Here is a 19,184-nt window from a genome sequence, read left to right on the forward strand (position 1 = left end):
TGCCCCGCTGCAGAGACCTCCCCTGTCCCAGTACTTAGCAATTCAGCTCTGATTAATCAAAGAAACATTGCAAGTTCTGACAACTGGAGCTGTCAAAGACAAACAGTCTGACAAAGTGTATCAACAACATTGCTTGACAAACATACAAAGAAACAATGTTTCATTTTGTATCTTTCTGATTATTAATCTACAGATCAACAATGCAGTCAGTTAAAGCAAGCTGACAAGTAAAAAAAAGCTTTTGTTTTTGTTTTGTTTTTTTTTTATTCAGAATTAAATATTCTTCTGTTTAACCCCTTATTAACCTTAGTTTACGCTAATCAGACGTAATTAACTCCTTATTCTCCTTCTCCATTCAATTATTATTTTGCTGCTGATTTTTTTGTTCATTTCTATTTTATTAACTAATAATATTTAAACTTTTTTGTTTTTGTTTTGTCTGTTAATATTTTTACACATTTAACAAAAGGGCAAAATTGAAAAGAAAAAACACACTTCACTTCACTTGTAAATAACTTTGCAATCCTTTGTACCAGAATCATAATTTTAGTGTCATTTTAAACAGGACAAATTAAAGAATAAAATGTTCACTTTGTATGTGCAGTGACACAATTTCTTTTTAAACTAATACTACTCAAAAAAAGAAAAAGTGTGTTTTGTTACATTTGATTGTTTAATCATTTCACCTTTCACACCTGTTCACCCACTATGGACCAGAGCAATTTTTACCATTCTGCTATGGACCTATTTATTTGGTGATAACATTGTCATTACTTAAGATAAAAATGTAATACATATATTGGTTTTTTTTAATGACAAATGAGGCTTTATTTTTGTGAATATTGTCTTGCCACAATGATTTTTTTTAATGTAACAAAACACACTTTTCCTTTTTTTGAGCAGTGTTAGTTTAAAAATAGTGAGCCCACCTTTGCCCCCATAGCAAGCAGCTTGCTAAGGTGGCAAGCACAGTAGAGGAGGAGCCCAGAGGGCTGGCAAGGGACCCCAGAAAAGGTTTGAGGCAGCTGCACAGAGTAGGAATGTGTAAACATGTTTATAATTTTAACTAAATAAAAGACTTTACAATCACTTTAACTTTTGGGTGTCAGGTGAGGGGCACCTAGTCGTGTAACTGTGAATCAGTGAATTGTTTTATACTATTTATTACTTAGGAACATCATATACAGCTAATGCCTTTGGGAGGATGAGGCCTCCCAGTTCTTCAAGACTTATGCTAATATACCTTAAATATGTCTGGACTTGAGTCACTGAATGTCCATTATGTCCTGCGCTCAAAGACTCAAACGGGCGTTAGTAACAAACAGCGTGTTCATCCACTGGTGATCAGAGGTTGTGCAGCTCTATCATGAAGCTGGGGAAGCTTGACAAAACTGTAGAAGGAGATGAAAGAAAGAGCGCACAAACCTTGCGCATTACCTCAATAAGTAGTGACTAATTGTATTTTAATTAGGAAATACACACAGAAAAGTGATGGTAAAACAGGCATAAGTAAACCATAATCCACACAGGGTTACAGGTATCCTTTGGATTTACCTGTAACTCTGTCTGGATTATGGTTTACTTATGCCTGTTTTACCATCGCTTTTGTGAGTATATTTCCTAAATAAAATATACTCATCTCCTTCTATTGATTCACTGAATGACCTGGTTTATGGATATGACTGATATTAAAGTCGAGCTCCACCGAAAAGGGAAAATTCAGCTTTAAGGCATCACCCCCCTCCCTGTTAAGGATTGGCACCTTTGGGGGGGGGGAAGAGCAGGTAGTCGATTTTGACAGGTATCTGGTCCCATTTCCACTAGGATCGCCTAGGTGATCAGAAGCGGAAGCTGTCCTCCCCATAGTTTTCTGGGACACATTACAGGTCCCAGAAGACTATGGGAACATTCACAAGTCACAGAGCTACTTGTGCATGCACAGTGGACACCTGGCTGTGAAACCGCAAACTGTCACAGCTGGGTGCCCACACTTAAGATGCCGGTGCTAGGGAAAGAGGATGGCCAATGAAACTGGCTGCAGTGAGAACACCGTTGGATCAAGGGACAGGTGAGTGTCTATTTTTTAAAAGTCAGCAGCTGCAGTTTTTGTAGCTGCTGACTTATTTTTTTACATTTTGACTGGAACTCTGCTTTAATCACCAAGTGATTCAAAAAGAACATGGCTCACCCCAAAGGACACTCTATTCATGGAAACAGTTGTTTTTTGATACCCTGGTGCACAAACTGTTCAATTCTAGCTGTTGCCAACAGAGGAAGTGGTTTTCCAGAACTGCTGGGATACAGACCGGCACTGTCTGTTGGGATTCACTTTGAACCCAATTTAAGCCTCTGCCTGGCACCTTGTATCTGGTCAACACAGCTTGTCCTGCAGGGTATTCCCTACATTTCAGATTGTTATATCTGATTTTTCAGTTTAAATATGGTAGATAGAAGGGCTTAATTGTGGGTTTACTGAAAAATTCTAAATGAACTATCCTTTTTACCATTAAACTAGACCATGTGTGCCTATGCTCTAACAAGTTAGCATCATTTTACTGAAAGGAGTGAACACTGTCATTTTTGGATATATAAGTTTTCTTTTTTTTTTCTTGTTGCTAGGCAAATTTAAAATGCATCAAAAACATGGCAAAAATGCAATGCATGCTTTTCTGCAGCATTTCCATTGAAGTCTATAGAACCAAAAATGCATTTTTTTGCATTCAAAAAAGTTCCTGATCCTTTCCAAAAATCGCACCAGGTGAAAACGCGCAGATGTGAACATGTCCTATAGGAAATCATGTTAAATGGACTGTTCTGCGTTTCTGCAAAACACTGCAGAAAACGCTTAGGTGTGAACCTAGGATGAAACATTATCCTTATTCAGATCAGATGTTCTAATTTAGACTGGCTTCCTCTTCTGCATAATTGTTTGAGACTGAAAGAACAGAAGCCAGAGGAAAATACCATGAGGAACATGCTAGCTAAACAACCAATTCTTTCAGAAGCTGGTCAGAAATTGACATTTTCAATATAAAATCCAGCTGGAAGGAATGAAGTCATAGATTTTTTCAAGTTTTTTTCTATATTCAAAGGGTCAGCTCACCCAAAACTGATAGTATGGTTCTGCATAGGCATTATCAAGTTCATCCACTACCTTCTTACATTTCTCATGCCAGTAGTTAGTAGATCTCCTTACATGAGGTCGCAGACCGTCTACATTATGAGGGTGTCTGATACCTTGCTAGATATTTAATTTATTTAACATTATACTGAATGCAGCAGGATTGGCAAACTGTAGAGGACAGAGGCAGAACTGGGAATACCAGCAAGATGGTTTCACCAGAAGGGTCTTTAAGTATAAGAAACAAAGTATAAGAACATGGTGATTTAGCCAATTTACATCCACCACTAACTGACATACCAGTTTTGAGCAAATTGATATTTTTCAAGAAATTAGCATACTACTCATGTAGTCAGTTCTGTAAACTGTTAAAGGGGCACTATAGGTATACACTAAAATGCAGCTTTGAAATACATGCAGGAATGTAGCCCACATGTTCAGGGCTTTTCATTTTCATTTAAGCATCACTGTAGTTCATCAGTCCATGTTACACCATTATGTGGTCTGTGGTTTTGTTACTTTTTGCTTTCTTGTTTGTAATGCAGGAGAGGTGTTTCCAAACATACCTATTGTATGCTCTTGGCAGTTTTTTCCAAACAGAAAGCCTTGTGTACCTTAATGCCAATACTAAGAAGTTGATCACACATCAATCAAATTCAAATCTGTCTTTAATTTACGATTCTGACTTTTGATACATCATGCAAGGAGAGACAGAGAAAGTTAGACAACACATGTTCTGAAAGCAGAGCTTCCTGAATTCTTGCTGCATTGAAATACACAGATTAAAGTACAGTCTTACTTGCCAACTGCCGATTTGCTGGGACAGTCATGCTTTTCAGTAAGCTGTTCCGTGATGGCTGTGTCCTGGACTGTGTCCCAGAAAATCAAAGCAACGAAGACAGCAGCAACCCTGTCTGCTCTTTCTTCCAGTCACTGCACCATCCCCTGCCACTCTGCTTCACTTTTCACCCTCTCCAACATTTCCCCTGTCACTCTTCTCTGCCCCCCAGCTCTGATCCACTCCCACAGCACTGACTCCCCTGTGGCTCCCTTGCTGCAAGCTTCTCTTCCTCTCTCCTCCCATTGCCTTCAGTGGCTGCACAGAAGCCACAGGAGGATTGAACTCAGTAAATAAAAGCCGCCACCATTGTTCCAACCCCCCTTTCCTGTACTTGAACCCCCAGCAGCACCAATCCCCCGCTGTGTGCCCCCTACCCCACATTGCTGCTGGTAGGCTTCACCGCCTCCCTTTCTCTGCCTCCAGCTTCTCTTCCCCTCCCCTCCCACTGGCTTCAGCTGCTGCACATGATCCACAGAAGGATCAAACTCTGTAAATAAAAGCCACCACCACTGTTCCAACCCGGTGTGGACTGATCATTTGGAAACTCGGGCACTGCCCGAGGGCCCGGGGTCAGTAAGGGGCCCCATGAGATGCCCTTGGTACCTTTTTCATAGGCTTTTTTGAGTTTGGGCAAGGACACAGGGGCCCCATGATCCCCTGTTGCCTGGGGGGCCCCATGAGTTGTCGGTCCGCCCCTGTTTCCAACCCCCCTTTCCTGTACTGGAACCCCCAGCAGCACCCACTGTGTGCCCCCTACCTCCAGTGCTGCTGGTAGGCTTCACTGCCTCCCCTTCTCCATCTCCAGCTTCTCTTCCTCTCCCTTCCCACTGACTTTAGCTACTGTACAGGAGCCACAGAAGGCTCCTCCCTTTCCAACCTCCCTTTCCTGTACTGGAACCTCCAGAAGCACCAGTTCCCTGCTGTGTGCCCCCTGCTCCCCAGTGCTGCTGGTAGGCTTCACTGCCTCCCCTTCTCTGCCTCCAGATTCTCTTCCTCTCTCCTCCCCTCCCACTGGCTTCAGCTGCTGCACAGGAGCCACAGAAGGATCAAACTCAGTAAATAAAAGCCCCCACCACTGTTCCAACCTCCCTTTCCTGTACTGGAACCCCCAGCAGCACCAGTGCCCCATTGTGTGCCCCCTACCCCCCAGTGCTGCTGGTAGGCTTCACCGCCTCCCCCTCTCCATCTCCAGCTTCTCTTCCTCTCCCCTCCCACTGGCTTCAGCTGCTGCACAGAAGCCACAGGAGGATCAAACTCAGTAAATAAAAGCCACCACCATTGTTCTAAACCCCCTTTCCTGTACTGGAACCCCCAGTAGCACCAGTGCCCCGCTGTGTGCCCCCTACCCCCCCCAGTGCTGCTGGTAGACTTCACTACCTCCCCTTTCAGCTTGCTGCAGGTGCTGCTGGGGCAGGAGATCAGTGTCAGGATGGAGAGCAGGGGATTGGTAAGTATGTTTTGTTCACAAGCCCTCTCCTGAATGAACAAGGTGAATGATTGGTACCAAATACTCCTATGTTCATTCATCACTGAAGCATAGTAAACCCTGATATCTCACCATAGCCCCTCAACAGGGCTGTAAAAAAAAAGAAATTAAGGGGCGTGTCCAAGATGGCGACCGGAGCGGCCGCATAATCCGGAGCTCCGGTGCCAGGCTTCTAAATCCGCTGCCATCCGTGCGGCAGCGGATCACGGAGTGACGGCGGAGGACCCGGGTAGTATCCCCGATCCCGGGGAGTCGGAACCCGGGTGATATTTCCGCCCCTCGTGGCGGCTGACGTCCGCGGCCTGGTGCGGCCGCGTGGGCCGGGGCTCCGGCGCCACCCATCAACTCTCCCATCCGCACCTGCTGCCATCCGGGCTGTGGGAGATCGCCTGGGGACATCCGCGGCGCCCTCTGCATTGCTGGGACTGGGGGAGAGACGCCACTGAGCCTTGCTGCTTCCCGCGGTGGCGGCGGCATCTGCGGCCTACTTCATCGGTCTGGAGCCTCCATCTGGTCACAGTGAGTGGGGGATGCGGGTGCCCTCTTATCATTAGCTCCCCCCACAGTGACTTGGGGAGTGGGCCTCACGTTGCTGACCCCGGAGCCTGCCATCTCCCGTAACCACGGCCCCTGTTGGGCTCAGAGGCCTACTGGGGCCTTAATATTACCCCGTGGAGTGTCTCCCTGGAGGGCCCTGTGCTTGGTGTTGGAGGTCCTCTGCTTCCCACTTGTCCCTCTTGTGTCCTAGGTTGGGATCTGGTGCCATCATCCTGCTCCGGTGTGCTATATCTGCGTGTTACTGTGATCTATGTCCTCTCTACCCTTCCATGGCTTGCTAAATATCTTTACAATATAATGTTCTCGCAGATGGATCTAACCGCATTCATGTAACTACAATCCTAAACCTATTATGGGCGTTATAGGTCCCCTGGGGTTATAATCTCCATTCATTATCCTATTTTCAGTTGATCACCCCCAGGAGACTCCCTGTATGCTGTCCACAAAGAAAAAAAAGGGACAAGCCCAGAAGTCCCTCACGACATACCTACTTAAGGCACACGAGCTTTGTAACATGTCTCCAGTCAATACAGAGCGAGCATCCCTGTCCGATCCCACACAGGATACCACTGCTCCCTTATCGGCCTTGGTCAGTGAAAATACACAGCAACTTACAAAAGGAGACTTGGAGTCCTGCTTGGAATCTATGTACACCAAACTAGCCGCCAAATTTCAATCAGAATTGCATAAAAGCACTAATGTTCTCTCTCAGGAAATAGCCACATTGGGCTCCAGGACAGACCGCTTAGAAACCAAACATGATGAACTTAGCCTGGCCTATGGTGAACTTTCCAGAGAGCATGATCATTTACAAACGGCCTTTTTTCAACTACAGGCGCAGGTAGAGGACCTTGATAATCGCAATCGCAGGAATAATCTGCGAATCAGGGGAATCCCGGAGTCTATGTCTGACCTCTCCTTAATCGTGACCAAATTATTTCAATCACTCCTCCCGGATCGTGACCCTGGGTCTTTTGCCTGTGACCGCATCCATAGAGCCCTGCGCCCTAAACCTCCTACTGACAAGCCACCTAGGGATATTGTCCTGTGCATGAGGGACTTTTTGACCAAAGAGGAAATACTCAGAGCTGCTCGCAATACCCCTACGATCTCCTTTGAAGGCTCGGTCTTACAAATCTTTCCGGATGTTTCCCCGGCCACGTTGGAGAAGCGTAGAAAAATGAAAGAAGTCACAACGGTCCTGTTCTCAGCTCGTATCCGCTACAAATGGGGCTTTCCCTTTAAGTTGATTGTTCCACATAATGGGAGCACATATATAGCTACATCCCCTTCTGAAGGTAGAGCAATCTTGGCCAAACTGGGCCTAGCGGATGCCCCATCACCTCAACGTCCACCCTCCACCCCTCGTGTCTCTCCCATTTGGCATACCCCATCTCCACGGAGAGATAGAAGGAGAGTCAGACAGGATCCGGGTTGACAGGTCCATTCTCACTTGCCTATTACCTATTGTTTGACAGTCCTTGGTCTTGCCTATTGTCTTTTATGACTTTACCGAGAATTGAGACACAGGGATTTTGTTTCTTACATCTTACGCTGTCAGGATGTGTATCTCTATGGTTACTGCTATGTTAATTGTATAGTCCTGAGTAATGTGTGTGCCTTGCATTGATAGCTGGACGAGTCAAGATATAACAAGGGTCTTTGGTCCCTCTTAATTGCGCCCATTGGTTTATGGTTTCACAACTCTTTGACACGTTACCCCACCCTGCCTCCTGACATGGCCGGAGGTGTCGCCGCCCGATTGAGGGGTGGCAGTTCCGTTTTCCATGTTTTAGGGAGACAGGGTTTGGGCCCATTTGGCCCCTTAATATTTGAACTTTTTGTTTTATCAGGTATGACAAATTTTCAGCCTGATCCATGTTCTTCAGTTACCCTCTTATTTGTAGGAGCTCTTCAACTCTCCTCTCTATTGTTTTTTGTCTTCTTTTTTTTCAACACTTTAGTGCATGGGGATGGTGTTGTGTCGGTCGGTGGACATCATGGCCCCCATGTTGGGGCCGGGGGGTCCCCTGGGCTGGCTCTGCCACCTGTACGTCTGTCTGCTATAGACCTGCGGATTTCTATGTCTAGCCAATTAATTTTAGGGGATATCCTTGTAATGTGTACTTTTATGATGATAGTAATAAGCTCTATTTACTATGGTAATTCAATGTATTTCGCATAATGTCCAGGGTTTCAATTCGCCAAACAAGCGCAAAACGGCCTTTCTTCAATATAAACGACTGGGAGCCAAGATTATCTTATTACAGGAAACACATTTTGCAGCTGCAAAACACCCGACATATTTTCATAGATCTTATAGGCAGGGGTATTATACCCTGCATTCCTCCAAGAGTAGGGGCGTAGCCATCTTTCTACATAACTCATTCCCCTTTGAGGTTCAACATGTGTATCGTGATCCGGACAGTAGGTTTATCATTCTTAAAGGCACCCTTTCAGGTCGAGAACTTACTATTGCTAATGTATATGCACCGAATTCAGCACAAGCTACCTTTTTTTCAAAATTTTTTGGTACTCTAGATAGGTTTTTGTCTCCTCGTCTCTTGGTGGGTGGGGATTTTAATCTGGTGGCAAATCCTCTTTTGGACCGTAGTTCCCCCTCGCATTCTTCCCAGGCTTTCCCAAAATCCCTTACTAAGAAATTAGATACCCTCCAGTTGGTGGATGCCTGGAGAGCGCACAACACCGGAGCCAGGGATTACACATTTTATTCCCACCCACTTGACTCTTATGCTAGATTAGACTATATGTATTGTACCCCGATTTTACTAGCTAATTCTAGGGTAGCTTGCATTCATTTGAGCCCCTGGTCGGATCACAGTATTGTGGCCTTATCTATCACATTTGTGGGATTGGCACCTACTCCCTTCTCTTGGAGACTTAATGATTCTATGCTAACCGATATTGACTCTCGCCAGGAAGTGGTTACATCTATTCAGGAATATTTTCAATCTAATTTAACCCCTGATATTTCCCCAGCCACACTCTGGGTAGCCCACAAGGCGGTCCTACGAGGCCGACTTATCTCCATGGCCTCATCCAGAAATAGAAAACGTTGGCAGCAAATACTACTTCTAACCCGAGAATTAGAAGCACACTATAGAAGCCATGTCGCTAATCCATCTCTACTTAATAAACAGCTACTGTCCCAAAAGCGCTTGGAACTGATTACCCTGCTTTCCCAAAAAACTGAAAAGGCCCTTCGCTGGTCGAAGGCCTCATTCCTATTACATAGTAACTCGGCATCTACCATGTTCGCAAGGAAGTTGAACTACTCTCTGCGCCCCCCACACGTGTATAAATTACGCACAAATTCGGGTGCTATGTCATCCCTACCTCAGGAAGTCTTAGGTATTTTCGAACATTTTTATTCTAAACTACTAGCTCCTCCGCAGTCGGATTCTGTCCCTCTGTCGGACTCTTGGCTGGACTCTATACCCCTCCCTACCCTTACACCCTCTCAGATTGGCACTCTTAATGCCCCCTGTACTTTAGAGGAAATAACATGTGCGATAGGCGCGCTCAAGCGCTCTACTGCGCCGGGTCCTGACGGATTTACCGCTAGCTATTATAAACATTTTGCCTCTACATTGGCTCCATACTTGATAACTTTATTTAATGATGTTTTGCAGGGGGGTAAATTCCCTGAGGAGATGTTATTGGCTAACATGTCTCTAATACCCAAGCCACAGAGGGACCACTGTTTGCCACAAAACTATAGACCAATCTCAGTCATGAATAATGATCTAAAGATATTTAGCCGTATTTTGGCGGACCGGTTGGCCCCTATCATCTCCTCTTTGGTTTCTCCAGACCAGTCGGGTTTTATTCCCGACAGATTTATTACTGATAACATTCGTCTCACTCTAAATGTTATTCAAGACGCCAATCTACATTCCAAAGAGGTTCTGTTGATGAGTTTGGATATAAACAAGGCCTTTGATAGTGTTCTTTGGCCATACTTGTTCTCCTTGCTACAGAAAATGGGCTTTAGTGAGGGGTTTTTGGCAGGCATACATGCCCTGTATGACTCTCCTAAAACGAGAATTAGGCTTCCTGGCTGTAATTCTGACTTCTTTACATTGGGTAGAGGTACCCGCCAGGGCTGTCCTCTTTCACCCCTTTTATTTGCGCTGGTGTTGGAACCTTTGGCATTGGCGATTAAATCACATTCGGATATTTCTGGCTATTCATTATTGGTTTCACATTTTAAGCTGAGCATGTATGCTGATGATGTTATGCTTTTTATTACTAACCCGCTGACTTCTTTACCTAACTTGTGTGCTGTATTGAACGATTTTGCCAAAGTGTCAGGTCTCACCGTTAATTTTACCAAATCTGTGGTCATGCCTGTTAATGTTCCTGACTCCCTAAGTGCATCTCTCCGTAGTTCTTTCCCATTTCGCTGGGTCAAGGACAGGATATCCTATCTGGGGATTAACCTCACTCCCAGATACTCGGATATATTTGCAGCTAATTATCCACCATGTGTGTCACGTCTCTCTACTCTACTGAAGATCTGGCACGGTTATCATATCTCCTTTCTGGGTAGAGTCACGGCGGTTAAAATGAATATTTTGCCCAAATTACTTTATCTTTTTAGAGCACTTCCAGTTCCGGTCTCAAAAACGTTTTTGGATCATTTTCAGCGGACTATTAATAATTTTATTTGGGGAAATAAACATCCACGTTTTGCCTCATCCATTTTGTATCGCTCACAACGGTCGGGAGGTCTCGGTCTTCCTAACTTTTGGCTATATTATCTCTCGGCTCATTTTGCGCAGTTGTCACAATGGGCTACTATTAACTCTCAAATCCCGTGGATCAAATTTGAATCTCAGTCGATACGTCCTTTTTATTTACCGGGAATTTTATGGTCCAACATCTCCCCCCGATCGACTGTTTTTCATAACTCCATAGTGACTCACTCACTGACACTTTGGTCCAAACACAAATCTAAATTGGGTTTAGTCTCTCCTATTCCCCCAGGTGTGACATTTTTTGGGGATCCTACTTTTGTTGTAGCCTTTTCTTCCCCTCATATGTTTCGTTGGTGGTATGATCCATCTTTTATCAGATTATCTGATTTCCAAAGAGGAGGATCTTATATTACTTTTGATATGCTGCGCGTGTTATTTGATGTTCCTCTTCGTGAGTACCTTCGTTATAGACAGATTAGGCACTTTTTTAAGGCGCACTTTGGCCTTACCCCATCCTCTCCGATTTCCTTTTTTGAACGTATCAGCCGTGACTCTCCCAGGGGTAGGGGTCTTATCTCAAATCTTTATCACCAATTTTTGATCTGTCTTTTTCATGCTCCCCCTTTGTACAGACGAAAATGGGAGGAGGATTGTGGCGTCACTTTTTCGGATGAGGATTGGGATTCCATGGTGGATAATATATGCAAGAGCTCTAGATCTCTTTCGGTTCGTGAGACGGCCCTTAAAGTTCTAACCAGATGGTATTATACCCCGTCAAGACTACATGTACTGTTTCCACAAACGTCCCCTCTATGTTTTCGGGGCTGTGACTGCACGGGTACTTTGGTTCATATATTTTGGGATTGCCCGACCATATCTTTGATCTGGCGTAGGATTTCTGAGGTCGCTGCCTTATTGTCGGGTGCCCCGATACGATTGTCCATGCAGACCTGTTTATTGGGGGCCCATATCCCAGGGGTCTCTGATGCCAATCTGAGATTGATACACACATTATGTATTGCCACTTTATGGTCTATTGCCCTACATTGGAGGTCCAATGTTGTACCCTTGGACTCCGTTTTACACAGAATTGACACTGTAATGCTTATGGAACGCATTCATTATACCCTACTGGATAAGATGCACTTATACGATAAAAAATGGGAGTCATGGAGAGATTGCAGACACTTATTACATGCTTAATAACATCCCCAGTAAAAGTTGGCTGGCATGTACTATTGACAGGTGTATCACCTAACCTACTTTGTCGTTTACGTACTTCATGCACTTGTAACTTCCTCTTTTTTTTCTTATCTTCTTTGTTATGTTAATATACTTTTATGTATTGTACTTTTCAAAAGTGCCTTGTTTTTGCTGACAATATCACTTTTAAAGTGTGCTGTTGTTTTACTGTCTACTCATGTACAATAAAATCGTTTGTAAACAAAAAAAGAAATTAAATATAGAAAAAAAACAGATTGAGAGCAGCAGCTGTGTCTCGCAGCCGCTGCATCACAATTGACATCAATGAAACTGCCTGCATGGGGATATGCAAAATACCTGTGCATCCCCGTGTGGGTAAACACAGCCCTCTATGGGCATATGCATTAGTATGCCCCATGTGAAAAAGACCTTAGTAGGCTTTAGAAGGAGTTTTGTAAAGGATGTCATGTTTGTGTCTGCTAATAATGTTTTCAGTGTATTTTAGCAAAAAAAGTGATTTGAAAAACATTTGCCAACTATTGCAGGGCCTAAAATATCAGCGTCACCTTTTTTGATTCTGCAAATCATGTGCTTTGCAGCGACAGGGAGTGTACTGCACTGGTCCCCACCAGCCCTCTTCTAAAGCACAGCATAAATTGTTGGTGCAATATACACTGTATATGCCTGTAATAAATAAATGAATAGGTTAATGATATACTACTTGTAGAACTATGCCCAATTTAGATGAATACCCCACCCCTAATTAAAGTACATTCTCCACCTTCAATGGCTTGTTGGACACAAAGCAAAAAAAGGTGTCCCTGGAAATATTGAAATGGTACAGCTAAAGGATTTTTTTTTGTTTTAGATAGAGTTGAGAGGAATTAGAAAACCTGTCAGGTTTTTACTGTCTGTGTCCTGTGTGCCAGTAGGGAGATTCACCCTCTGTATTTGTCCTGTTCACCCCTATCACTGAAAGTAAAAGAAAACCCCATATTTTTGTTCTTCACACTGACCCCTCCATCTTGCTTACTTTTGTCCTCTCCCTTGCTAACGGCTTTTCTACACCCTGCTGACCCCTGTCTACTGCCTTACTGACCCCTTTCCTTTGCTTTGCTGACCCCTTTCCTTTGCTTTGCTGACCCCATTCCTTTGCTTTGCTGACCCCTGTCTTTCTGTTCTGCTAACTCCTGTTCTCTGTCCTTCTGACCCCTGTCCTCCACCTTGCTGACCCCTGTCATCTTCTGTGCTGATCCATGTCCACTGACCTGCTGACCCCTGTTTCCTGTTCTGCTGACCCCTGTCCTCCACCCCAATGACCCCTGTCCTCCAACTTGCTGACCCCTACCATCTGTTGTGCTGATCCCTTTAAACTGACCTGTTAACCCCTGTCCTATGTTCTGCTGACCGCTGTACTCTGACCTGCTGACTCCTGTGCTCTGCTTTGCTGACCCCTGTTCTCTGCCCTGCTTGCCCTTGTCCTCCATCTGGCAGACCCTTGTCCACTGAACTGCTGAGCCTTGTCCTCTGCTTTACTGACCCTTGTCCTCTACCCTGCTGACCCTTGTACACTGTCTTGCTGATCCCTGTCCTCTGCCCTGCTGGCCTTTGCCCTCCGCTTTGCTGACTCCAGTCCTCTGCCCTGTTGTACCCTGTTCTCTGCCCTGCTGAACCCTGTTCTCTGCCTTGCTGAACCCTGTTCTCTGCCCTGCTGATTCCTGTCCACTAACCCCTGGCTGTTATTCTGCTGACTCCTGTCATCTGCCCTTCTCACCTCTGTCCTCTGCTGATCCCTGTTCTCTTGCTCTTCTGACCCTTTTCCTAGTCTTTACTGAGTCCTGTCCTCTACCCTGCTGACCCTGTACACTGTCCTGCTGATCCCTGTCTTCTGCCCTGCCGGCACTTGTCCTCTGCTTTACTGACCCCTGTCCTCTGCCCTGATGATTCCTGTCCACTGACCCCTGGCTCCTGTTCTGCTGACCCCAGTCTTCTGTCCTGGTCACCCCTATTCTCCCCTCTGCTGACCCCTGTTCTCTGCTTTGCTAACCCCTGTCCTCTGACCTGCTGGCCCTTGACCTCCGCCTGGCAGATTCTTGTCCACTGCACTGCTGACCCCTGTCCTCTGCTTTATGGGCCCCTGTCCTCTACCCTGCTGACCCAGGCACACTGTTCTGTCGCTCCTTGTCCTCTGCCCTGCTGGCCCTTGCCCTCTGCTTTGCTGACTCTTGTCCTCTGCCATGTTGCCTCTTATTCTCTGCCCTGCTGAACCCTGTCCTCTGCCCTTCTGATTCCTGTCCTCTGACCCCTGGCTCCTGTTCTGCTGACTCCTGTCTTCTGCCCTGCTCACCTCTGTTCTCCACTCTGTTGACCCTTGTTCTCATGCCTTGTTAATCTCTGTCCTCTGACCTGCTGACTCCTGTCCTCTGACCTGCTGGCCCTTGCCCTCCAACTGGCAGACCCTTGCCCACTGCTCTGCTGACCCTTGTCCTCTGGTTTACTGACCCCTGTCCTCTACCCTGCTGACCCCGTACACTGTCCTGCTGATCCATGTCCTCTGCCTTGCTGGCCCTTGCCCTCCACTTTTTTGACCCCTGTACTCTGCCCTGCTGTCCCTTGTTCTCTGCCCCACTGACCCCTGACCTCTGCCCTGTTGATTCTTGTCCACTGACCTTTGGCTCCTGTTCTGCTGACTCCTGTCTTCTGCCCTACTCATTCCTGTTCTCTGCTTTGCTGACCCTTGTTCTCATGCTTTGTTAACTCCTGTCCTCTGACCTGCTGACCCCTGTCCTCTGCCCTGCTGGCCCTTGTCCTCCATCTGGCAGACCCTTGTCCACTGCTCTGCTGACCCTTGTCCTCTGCTTTACTGACTCCTTTCCTCTACCCTGCTGACCCTTGTATACTGTCCTGCCGATCCATGTCCTCTGCCTTGCTGGCCCTTGCCCTCCACTTTTTTGACACCTGTACTCTGCCCTACTGTCCCTTGTTCTCTGTCCCACTGACCCCTGACCTCTGCCCTGCTGATTCTTGTCCACTGACCCCTGGCTCCTATTCTGCTGACTCCTGTCTTCTGCCCTACTCATCCCCTGTTCTCTGCTTTGATAACCCTTGTCCTCTGCTTTGCCGACCCTGTGCTGGCCTTTGTCCTCAGCCCACCTGACCCCTATCCACTGCTCTGCTAACCCCTGTTCTGTGCCCTACTGGCCCTTGTCCTAAGTTCTGCTGATCCCTGTCCTCTGCTTTGTTGACCCCTGTAATCTCCCCCAAAAACTGCTGGCTCCTGTTCTCTGCCCTACAAACTACTGACCCCTGTGCAAATTGTGTAAACTTTTCATTTAAATACCATTTACAGTTTTAAATGTAGAATGCCAGTCAGGGACTACAGGCCTTAATTATCAAAGATTCAGTGTTAAGAACATAAAGTAGCCTTAGTGTCAAAAATATTTTTTCAAAAACCAACTGGGCCATGGGCTACCCACATTCTAAAATCAACATTTCCCCACTCCTTGCACTCCTGAACAGCCAATATAATCTCGGACTATCTTATAACTATAGTAGTGTAGTGAGGGGGAAGAGGGGTTTTAGCATAGGGGCAGACACTTGACTATAGGTCCAGTTTAAGTGGCTTGACCAACTTCCATTATTACCTCTCAAAGCGACCAGAATACAATGACTTTATCTTCCATTCTTCCCAGAATGCCAAAAGGACCGTTACTTTGTTCAGCTATTGTTCAGAGTAGGCATTTACTTCCAGGACTGAGCTGTTGGCCCATAGATGTGACAATGATGTAAAACAAAATGCTTGGGCAGTAGATTTATGCTCTTTATTAAAAGTGTTACTAAACCTAGGACCCAGCATTCACTATATCCGGTCTACCACAGTACACAGAACATGGAAATGCAATTATTTTAGTAGGTATAAACTTCTGCAGTAAATACATTTTCTCATCAGCAGTGTATAGCAGTCCTGTGACTTGTATCAGTGTTCCACCGAGCACTGGTTAACCTTGTATGAGGCGTTTTCATTCTCCTCTGACTGTCCTATGTGTTGTATGACACCTGACCCTCTGTCCAGACAATGCTGATTGGTTCTGTGCCGATCACATGCACCCTCCCAAACTAGGAAAAAAAACTCTAGCAATACACGGCAAACAGAGCATGTAAAAACTTGCCACTGCTGCACTGTACTATGACAGATGGGTTGGGGACAGTAAAAGAAGTGGAGGATCAGAGAAGACAGAATCAAACAGCTTTTTTACACAGTGCGGAGGATTAACCCCTTAGGTTCAACAGGCAGTATAACAAGCCTGCTTTACTGCATATACAGACTGATTTTACTGTTCTGGGTTTAGCAATACTTTAAGGGCTCGTTCACACCATCCCCATTGGGAAGTGTTGAAAAAACAAAGTAGTACATACTGTATTTTCTGCAGTGCATGATGTTCCAGTAAACTATAATGCATCCTTAAATGATAGTTAAGTTAATTGTCAGGTTCAATATGAAGTTTAAAAAAAGAAAAAACCTAAACACTGTGATATGTTGTACAATGCATGTCAGTGTGCATTCACAAAGCACACCAGCCAACATACATTGTGTGCACCTTAACCAGCATAAGCTGGTGTGAATGGGCCTTAAATGTTTACAGAATTGGTACTCAACCTGTGACCCACGGGCCACATGTGGCCTTCTGAATCTTTGGATGTGGCCCTCAACCTCAAACCAGGGAAGCACACTTCTATTATATCCTGCAGTTTTGGTGCGCATTCTGAAACAGCACCAAAACCCCGGAATGCAGGTATTTTGGTGCACTTTCAGAAAGTGCACCACACTCGCATGTTGTGGGTAAACCACAGCGCATCAGAGTGAAAGCAGCCTTATTGGGGTTCAGGACAGTAAAGGTTCATTTACATTTACGGTTTGGGGGGGTGGTGGTAAAACCATATAGTTGAGATGTGTTTTTAACACACACTCTAAACTACTGGTGTAGTACCCGAGGTCGCAATGGTGACCCTGCCCCATGCTCTAGGGGGCCCATGTGGCCTTCCTGTCACATTATGCTTTACACTTGGTCATGGGGGGACAAGGCATATACAGGAGCCAATCCTCTCCATTTTCCTCCTGCAACTGCTGAAAAGCCGATTTCTCCTCCTCTCCCTCCCGCTGGCATTCAGTGGCTGCAGGAGGAAAATATTCATTATGCTACCCAAAATAAAAAAATTCAGAATTTTGAACCATTTCATTTCATTGTGGCCCATGACCAGTTGAGCACCCCTGGTTTACAGAGTGCTTCACAAAGCTCAACCCAACTTCTTACTTTCTGAGCTGACAGACCATTACAACAACCACTGTGAATGGATGGGGGGTAATGAGAAAATAATTTCTTGTGTCTGATGAAGAGTAATAATATCATTTTCTCAAGATGCTTCTGTCAGAAGTAGGTAAAGTCACTTGGTCACAGCCTATTAGCTACATTTCAGTGATAAAAGATACCTCATACTTTTGCTGTGCACTCTGATTGCTGATTGGTGTGCTTTAAGTTATTTCCTCATAATCCCCAAAGTAGCTTTGCAAGTTTGACTCTGTTTTGGTGGTTGAGGGGAAAGACTTTCCCTCATTTCATGGTGTACTGACAGGGTGTTAGAAAAGTTAAGGGAGCCAGAATCGACCTACTTTATTGCTTATATTGCTTTGTATATAATTTGGAGCTGCAATCCTTTGTTCTCCGTATCAGGAGTTTTAATACCCATGTATAGGATCAGTTTTACCTATGGCAATGGACATTCAGGGATTCCTTGACTCATTCCATTTGTAATGAAGCTGAGTTTAAGCGACTTGTCTAGAACTAAGGCCCAGATGTCAAACAATGACCACTGTTGTGGAACATTCAAAGCTACTCCTAACATAGGTATCAGCATGAAGAAATTCCTATTAAAAAGACATTGGGATTGGATAATGAGTAAAATGTTGATTTTTATTCCAGAAAACATGTTGTTTTTTTTAGTTAATTTGTATTTCAGAAACACCTGGGCTGTTTTTGGGACTCAGGGACAATTGTCAACTTTAAAATGATTTATTTATTTCAGGTACTTGTATAGCGCCATCAATTTACACAGCGTTTTACATATATATTGCACATTCACATCAGTCAAAATGATTGCTTACCACATAAAGTGGTTAGGACAAGTAGAAATATTTCTACCAGGTAACAAATCCCTTTAAGACGCAGAGAATTTCCCAATCCTTACATCACTTCTGCAGCAGCTGTGTTGCCTTGGAACACCTTCTATTTTTATGAAATGTAAAGCTGCACAAGCATTGCACGTCTGTCTGTTACCTAAAGTGATTCTTTGTAATGTGCTTGTTGTGTGTTACTATTGTCAGTGACTGGCTGTCCTGGTATGTGTGCGTTATCTACTTCTCCAATCTTACAGCACTACATGACTTGATGATAGCCTTCTACACATAAATAATTGACATTAGGGATTCGTTTGTATGCCGTGTGACAAACACTAAAACATGCACAGGCCAAAGTGTAGCATACTAACCTTTATCTCCTGGATATTCTTCATGGGGTAAAGCCTAGGGGTAATGATGTTACGATAGATGTGCAGCTTCTCAGACACCTGTATTATTTCTACACTACATGCATTCAGCAAGCTACCTGTTGGCAGAAGGACATTACCATGGCCCAATCACACTGGAGGAATAAAACAGCTAGGTGGGGTTAGTCAAGCACTGTTCCCCATGATTGGCAGTTACCAAGGATCAGGTTGCACTGACGTTCTTTAAATGTCCTCGCTGCCATGGTGATCTGCAGACGCTGTGGAAGGGTTGTACAGCTCAGTGCAGGCTGTGTTGTCTAGAATGCTGTCAGAAGAGAAAGAACTGGTTATCTACCCATATGCCAATGTGTATAATTATATGTTCGGTCAGATCATTTGTCATATGTGCGCATTTATTTACACGCTGAACGTAAATAATAATTATAAAATAACAGTGACAGCATATATTAAATAACTAATACACCTCAAAAGATTCCATTTAAAGTGTTACTAAACCCAGGACCCAGCATTTACTATATCTGTTCTCCCACAGAACACAGAACATGGAAGTGCAATTATTTTAGTAAATATAAACTGCTAAATACTTTTTCTCATTAGCAGTTAGAGCAGTATTGTGACCAGAGCCGGTGCTAGATTATTTTGCACCCTAGGCAAGACCAGCTATTTGCGCCCCCCCCCCCCCAAAGAAAACAA

General features: G+C 44.9%; 1 protein-coding gene across 1 annotated transcript in view; it reads right to left on the reverse strand.

The window, feature by feature from the left end:
• The window catches only part of PLS1 (plastin 1), a 166,597-nt gene extending 148,002 nt beyond the window's left edge, over positions 1–18,595 (reverse strand). The window contains exon 1 of the mRNA XM_089672569.1: positions 18,474–18,595. The gene's annotated coding sequence lies outside the window, so the exon portion shown is untranslated. The remainder of the gene's footprint in view (positions 1–18,473) is intronic.
• Between the last annotated feature and the right edge of the window lie 589 nt (positions 18,596–19,184).

This window comes from Staurois parvus, unplaced genomic scaffold, assembly GCF_062004578.1.
Source record: "Staurois parvus isolate SC_StPar_1 unplaced genomic scaffold, SC_StPar_1.0 ptg000131l, whole genome shotgun sequence".
Classification (NCBI taxonomy): Eukaryota; Metazoa; Chordata; class Amphibia; order Anura; family Ranidae; genus Staurois; species Staurois parvus.